This window comes from Gavialis gangeticus, unplaced genomic scaffold (assembly GCF_001723915.1).
Source record: "Gavialis gangeticus isolate Ggan-Ray unplaced genomic scaffold, GavGan_comp1, whole genome shotgun sequence".
Taxonomy (NCBI): domain Eukaryota; kingdom Metazoa; phylum Chordata; order Crocodylia; family Gavialidae; genus Gavialis; species Gavialis gangeticus.
Window position 1 is genome coordinate 172,874,554 of NW_017729024.1, and position 7,738 is coordinate 172,882,291.

The 7,738-nt window shown below is 44.3% G+C and overlaps 1 protein-coding gene across 2 annotated transcripts in view; it reads left to right on the plus strand.

The window, feature by feature from the left end:
* PIK3C3 (phosphatidylinositol 3-kinase catalytic subunit type 3) overlaps positions 1-7,738 on the plus strand; it is a 159,771-nt gene that overhangs the window by 110,202 nt on the left and 41,831 nt on the right. The gene's annotated exons all lie outside the window — the stretch shown is intronic.

The following is a 7,738-nucleotide window of genomic DNA, read 5'->3' on the forward strand; positions in this document are numbered from 1 at the left end:
ATCCAGGTTTATCTTAAATCAGTTTTGGCTATTTTGAAAGTGTCTTATGCGCACTGAACGTCTGTCACATTACAGATTTGAATCAGTTTTTGATCACTTGTACTGGTTTGTGTGTATACTGGTTTGTGTGTAATTTCTGTCCCTAGCCTAAAAATGTGAATTTGTCTAAGGAGTTCTCATAGGTGTGTGGTGTTTTTTTGTTTTATGCAAAGCAAGTGCCTCAGAAGAGGTAATAGTAAAGGAAACAGTTGGAGGGGCTGCAACACAAATTCATGCTAGTTAAGTTTAAATGGGAAAGGATAAGGAGGTCACTTGCGCTGAACAGCGACGCAGCAGCAGGAACATTAAGCAGAAAGCTCTTACCTTCTAAAATAGAATCAGCCTGGTTAAGAAAGAGAAACAAAGAGTGTCAAATTGCATTTCAGCTAGCTGAACGTTTTTAATAGTTTTACAGTAAAAAGAAAGTATGAGCATTCTTGCTGTAAAACATGCATGAAATTTGAGATTATTTAAGAATCTTGTGCCTGCCTATACAAAAGGAGGCTGTTTGTACAATAGATTGTAGAAGTGTTAGCATGCAGATAACAATGGCCTTGGGGGCCCTTTAAAGCACTGGGCGTTCCTAAATTAAAAAGTACCCCATTCAGTTAATATACTTTACAAAAGTTTTAAAAGCAGGTGTTTGAAATATATTTTTAGCTGGCTTCCAGTGATCAGACAGATTCCTGAGAACAAAAATAACAAAAACAAGAGTCTTCTAGAGAAAAGTATCTTGATATATAATCAGTCAGAAATGTCTTATTTTGGAAACTTGTGATAGCAGTAAACCTGCCTACACTGCAGCTGCTTGGTTATTTGTTTAATTTATATTCCCATTGTAGTGTTTTCATTGTGCTTTAGCACAGTGGTTCTGAACCTTTTCAGACTCAAGGCACCCCTTGGAAAACTCCAGTTCTTAGCTTTCACTCATTTTTTGACTGCAGAAAAATAATAGAGCAATTCTTCTGTTACAAAGAACTCAGACCACAGAAGGTCAGGATGTTTTTGACACTATGGATTCCTCTTTGAAATCTTGGGGTTTATATTGTGACTCATTTGTAGGGCCCCTTCTGCACATTCAGGTAAGGGCACACTTAGATATAATGCATGATGTACACAATCAGCAAAGACAGGGCGGAGTGACTGTGGGATTGCATATTAGAGCCAATTACACCTTATTGCCAGTGTAGAGGGAACCCGATTTTGGGCTCCCCCTACATTGATGAGAAGCAGACTCCCACGGCTGGGAGCCCCCTTTGCTGATGGGGCTCCCAGCCGGGGAGACCACATGCAGCTGGGGCCGGGGGTCCCATGCCTGATGAGCACATCCAGGGCTGAGAGCCCTGTCAGTTGTGGGAACTCAGCCCCTAAAGCCATGGGATGCTGTTGTGGTTTTCCAGCCATGGGAGTGCATGAAGTTACCTGTGGCTGGGAGATCAGAATAGCTGGGAGACTGCAGCAGCTGCAGTCTCCCAGCCACTGCCTTGAGTGTCCCCACACCACTGTGGCTGGGAGACCACATTGACTGCAATATCCCTTATCAAAATGGAATTGGAGAAGGAGAAAGTAGAAGGATTGTGGGTTAGGATACATGGAGGTCAAGGGGAAAAGGATTTGGTGGTAGGGGTCTGCTGCAGACCCCCACACCAAGGGGAAGAGCTAGATTTGGAACTCCCGAGGCAGCTCTCAGAGACCATAAAGACTAGGGAAGCGGTAGTCATGGGGGGCCTAAACTACCCTGACATCTGCTGGGAGGTGCAGACAGTAAATTCCCACCATTCACGCAGGTTCCTATCCTGTGTGCAGGACCTCCACCTGATGCAGGAGGTACATGGTCCCACTAGGGGGAATGCCTTACTGGACCTGGTACTGGCAATGAGGGATGCCATGGTAGGGGACCTACAGATCAGTGGTCACCTGGGGGACAGTGACCACCAAATAATAGAATTCACCATAAGGCGCAGTGTGGGAAAGATAACTAGTAAGGTGGAAGTGCTAGACTTTAGGAAGGCTGACTTCAGCAAACTCAGGTGTTTAGTCAATGACGCACTGCAGAGTAAGAAATTTGGCGAGATGGGAGCCCAGGAAGGGTGGCTGTGCCTTAAGGAAGCGATCTTTCAGGCACAGAGGGAGATGATCCCAATGCAGGGGGAAAAGGGGAAAAAGGCCAAGAGGCTTCCGTGGCTTACCAGAGAAATCCAGAGCAGCCTAAGGGCAAAAAGGAGGGCATATAAGCAGTGGAAACAGGGAGAAATTACTAAAGAGTATGCCTCCTCAGCTCGCAGTTGTAGGGAGGCAGTTAGAAAGGCCAAAGCTACCATGGACATGAGGATGGTATCCCAAGTTAAGGATAACAAAAACATATTTTTCAGATATATAGGGAGTACAAGTGGTATAGGACCACTACTGAATGGGCAAAAGCAACTGGTGGCAGACAGGGGGACAAGGCTGAACTCCTCAGTGAGTTCTTTGCCTCAGTCTTTTTAAACGAGGGGCAAGACAAGTCTCACAATGAGTTTGTAGAGAGATAACAGCAGGGCGCCAGACTACCAAACATTGACCCTGAGAAAGTGCAGTCACTTGGAGGGACTGGATGTGTTTAAGGCGGCATGCCCGGATGAGCTCCATCCGAGGGTACTGAAAGCACTGGCTGATGTCATTGCACAGCCACTGGCAAGAATATTTGAGCACTCGTGACGCACAGGCCAGGTCCTGGAGGACTGGAAAAGGGCCAACGTGGTCCCTATTTTCAAGAAGAGTAGGAAGGAGGATCCAAGCAACTACAGGCCAGTCAGTCTCACCTCCATCCTTGGTAAAGTCTTTGAAAAGATTATTAAGGCTCATATATGTGAGAGCCCAGCAGGAAAAATTATGCTGAGGGGAAACCAGCACAGGTTTGTAGCAAGTAGATCAAGCCTGACTAATCTCTTTTTATGACAGTCCGATGGGTTGCAAATTGGCTAGAGGGTCATAACCAGAGAGTGGTGGTGGACGGGTCGGTATCAACCTGGAAGGACATGGGCAGTGGTGTCCCACAGGGCTCAGGCCTTGGACTGATACTCTTCAAAGTCTTCATCAGTGACTTGGACGAGGGAGTGAAGTGTACTCTGTCCAAATTTGCAGATGATAGAAAACTGGGAGAAGTGGACACACCGTGGGCAGGGAAAAACTACAGGCAGACCTGGACAGGTTGGACAAATGGGCAGAAAACAATAGAATGCGATTTAACAAGGAGAAATGCAAAGTGCTGCACCTAGGGAGGAAAAATGTCCAGCACACTTACTGCCTAGGAAATGACCTGCTCAGTAGCACCGAAGCGGAAAGGGATCTTGGAGTCCTAGTGGACTCCAAGATGAACGTGAGTTGTGAGTGTGACGAAATCATCAGCAAAGTTAATGGCACTTCATTGTGCATCAGCAGATGCATGATAAACAGAACCAAGGAGGTGATATCGGGCAGTGGTCAGACTGGTCTATCGGGCAGTGGTCAGACTGCAGTTGGAGTACTGCGTGCAGTTTGGGGCGCCACACTTCAGGAGGGATGCGGATAACCTGGAGAGGGTCCGGAGAGGGTCCAGAGAAGGACCACTTGTATGGTTAAGGGCTTGGAGGCCAAACCCTACGTGGAGAGACTAGGGAACTTGGACCTCTTCAGCCTCCGCAAGAGAAGGTTGACAGGCGACCTTGTGTCTGCCTATAAATTCATCATGGGGGCGCTGAAGGGAATTGGTGAGGCTCTACTCACCAAGGTGCCCTTGGGGGTTACAAGAAATAATGGCCATAAGCTAGCAGAGAGCAGATTTAGACTGGACATTAGGAAGAACTTCTTCACAGTTAGAGTGGCCAAAATCTCGAATGGGCTCCCAAGGGAGGTGGTACTCTCCCCTACCCTGGGGGTCTTCAAAAGGAGGTTAGATAGGCATCTGGCTGGGGTCATCTGAACCCAGCACTCTTTCCTACCTATGCAGGGGATCGGACTCGATCTATTGAGGTCCCTTCCAACCCTAACGTCCATGAATCCCAGTGTGGGGAGTGTTGTGCTCCCCAGCAGCTGGGAGATCACAGCAACTGCAGTCTCCCAGCTACAGCACTGCCTGCACATTTAAATTAAAGATGGATAGAAACCAGCTCTGAAGTTACTACACATTTTTAAGCAATAACTTTATAGCAAGTTAAACCTTTTTAAGGCACAGTAGTTCATTTGCACATGTAGCCAATCTAAATTTATTGCCCAATTAACACAGTCATTCTGCAATAGATGTAACATGTAGTAGGGACATAGGTGTTCATATACCTAATGGCCTAATATTGGAGAGCATGCTTAAATGGATCTTAAAACATCCCAGCAACACCCTGGTTGAACATCATTTCTTTAGAATTGGAAAATTATGCCCTGATCTTACCATTTGAGCGCTGACATTTTGAATATCAATTATACAGACTTACAGCTTGAATTCAGACAAATGGATGATTACGTAAATGGAAGACACTCAAGGACAATCACTATGCACTGCTAGTAATTTGGTAATGCTCTTTCTTCTTGAGTCTTTATTAAACTTGCATTTCAGTTTGGTGCTAGCAAACATTTTATACAGAAGATATAAGTTTTCTGGTGAGAGAGAGCAGGTGTTAAAGTTTGAAATCACTGCTGGACCTATGGTTCATTTTTGCTACAGTGAGTTCTTGACCTTACTGTCTAGTGTCGATAGTCATTCATGTAACAATACTGAAACTGAGGATATTGTGTAAAACTGGAGAACAAGGTTGCTAAAATGGTAGGATTTTTATATATGATAAAATGGTAGGATTTTTATATATGATAAAGCCAGGAAAATTGGAAAATGCAATTTATTTTGTTTTAATATGCAAGTAAAAGTAAAACTACAGTGAATTCGGGATTCAGCATACTTACCAGAAAAGCAGATTGTTTAAAAATCATTGAAGTAATCAGAGTTTTGTGCTGGTTTGAAGCGATCATTTGAGATAATGATGTGCAGAAAGGAAAAAGGAAATCTGTAGAAAAAGCAGTAAAAAAGATCTGCTCTCGGTGTATGTAGAATGTTCTGCTTGCTTTTGATCAGCTTTTCTGTAGGCGTACTCTTAGAGAAAAAAATGTGAAGATAGTAACCAAACCAGAGTTATGCCAGATTAATCTTGAGGAAGGAACAGTGATCTTTTGACACTATTAAAGACATTGTCTTTTAAAGTGTTCTGAAGATTAGCTTTATAATAGAAAGTCTACTTTAACAATGTAATTATTTTAGCCTCTTTACAGAGGGGAAAACTGAGGCAGAAGTAGATATCTTGCCCAGAGCAATAGGAAGGCAGCCCTATAAGAACAGAGATTTTACAAAGCAGTAGTTCTCAACTGTGCTACCGTTATTAGGCCATATTTTTTTTCTCTTAAACTAAAAGTAACATCCTGGAATTGGGACGACTTCCCTATCAATAGAATACTACTATAAGGGGCTCTATCACTGGAGAGAGGCAAGCTATATGTTTAGCACAGACCCCTGTTTCTCTCAGGACTCCTTTCTTTTCTCGTTAAGTGAAAAATCCTAGGCCTTATTTACCATACAGTATCCAAACCCCTCACTGAGTTTAAAATTGATTTCCTTCTAGTATGTTCTCTGGTAATCCTGTCATAGTCAGAGTTTCTGACTGCGTAACACTAATGCATCTCTCCCTACCATCACCTGATCTGAAAAGGGGTGTTGCGTTATCTCCATTTTACAGCTGGGGAACCACAGCACAGTAATTAAGGCCAAAATTAACTTGGGCTGTCTGGCTTGAGATATCCAGATCCTGATTTTGCAGAGCAATGGCCAATTTCATAGCACTTAACATTCAAAGTGCAAGTTATAATCCAATACACTTGCAGCTGTGCGTGCTCCTTGCTTTTCTGAATCAGGTGTCTTGCTTCACATGCTGTGAAAGTGACCAACCGGGAGCATTATTTCAGTGACTTGCCCAGCATCACATAAGAACTCTGTGGCAGAGGTAGACATTCAGGCAAAGCCCCCAGAGTGCCATTCAGTTGCCTTAACTAGGGCTGGGGACAGAAATTATAAGCCAGTATAAGTAATGGGAAGCCGGTTCAAATCCATAACACAACAGAAGTTCAGTACACGTAAACCACTTTCAAAATGGCCAAAACCAGTGTAAGATAAACCTGGATGGATGTCGTATCAGACTTAACTGATTTAGCTTAAATCCATTTATTGAACTTCTGTCCCAGATCCCCTCCAGATTTAGGGTAACTCACAGTCCCCCAGCATCCCAGGATGCTTTGTACCTCCCCTGCAAACTCCCCTTCCCCCCCAGGTGGATGGGCTAGCCTTGGCCCAAGCTGTCTGCTGCAGCCGAGCAGGGAGGCATTTTCTAGCCCTCCCCCCCTGGCTTCTGGCCTGACCCACTGTAGGCATGTGAAGGCATTTCTGGAATCAAAAATGAGTGTTTGTTCCCTTGCTTATCAGTTCAATCTGTGCAGGTCAGACTAACCTAAAAAGACCAAATTGATTCAGCCTCAGGCTTTTTCACTGTCTATACTTAGTCTAGGAGACTTTTTTTTCTTCCTGCTATCCCTTGCCTCACTCTTTTCCCCGCCTCCCAAATTCTGCATTAAATGAAGACAGCAGCTTAATTTACCACTCCACTCTGATTCATCCTAGAACACTCTCCACCCTTTTTTTAGATAAGGCAAAATCCTGTAAGAAGAATAACACGTCATCAGATAATTAAAGGTATTATATACCTAAAATGGGACATTTGTAGGTTTTTTCATGTAAATTCCTAAGGTCTTAATACCCACATATAAAAACACATCCCATCCATTGAGCATCCATTCTGCATTTCTTCCCCTCTCTTTCCCCCACAACTTGGGTCATCAGTAGGATGCAGAACTTTAGAGACCTCTACCACTTGAGCTACTGGAATAACAAGGACCTGCCCCTGTCTTCTCTATGACAGGCCTATAGGGAAATGAGACAACTTGGCCAATATTTTTCTCAACTGTTTCTAATAGTAGAGGACTGTGGAGAATCAGGACTTCCAGATTCAATTCTTGGTTCTTTGGAAGCATTGTGTTTGATTGTCCAGGGTTGGTCCACCCATCTTTGGACCAGCTCTGCACCATTCATCCAGCCTGGGGCCAAGTGGGTTGGCATCACTCCTCTAGGCTGTTCTTGTCTATCTTGCCTGTTCCACCCTTCACTTCCTTTCCCCCTTTATCTATATTTGCTCCTGTCTCTACTTTCCCCCGACCCATTCCTCAGTCCCTGCTTCCTTCTCCTATACGCTGTACTTCTTTGCTTCTGTACACATCTATTTGTTTGCTGCTGCTCCAGTCACTGTGTTCTTCAAAATAGATCAACCCCCCACCACCTCCCTTCTTCTGAGCCTCCTCCCTATACATTCCTTTGTAGCCTCTCTTTTACCATCTGGTTCATGCCACAGTTTGTGCCCTACCTACTCCCATTTCTCACCATATCTGGCAGGTGACTTCATCATGAAAAGCACAGAACAGAGCAGTGAAAGCACAAGAAAAACCCTTTCCCTGTCCGTGACTGTTGGGAAGAGCAGTTGCAGAAGAAATCTTTCTCAATCCTGCTGCTTTAGCTGGAACAGGCTTGTGTTCAGTAAAAATCTTGAGAAACTTGAATTGCCCTAGTCTTAAATGTCTCTGTTGAGCATGTGCAGCT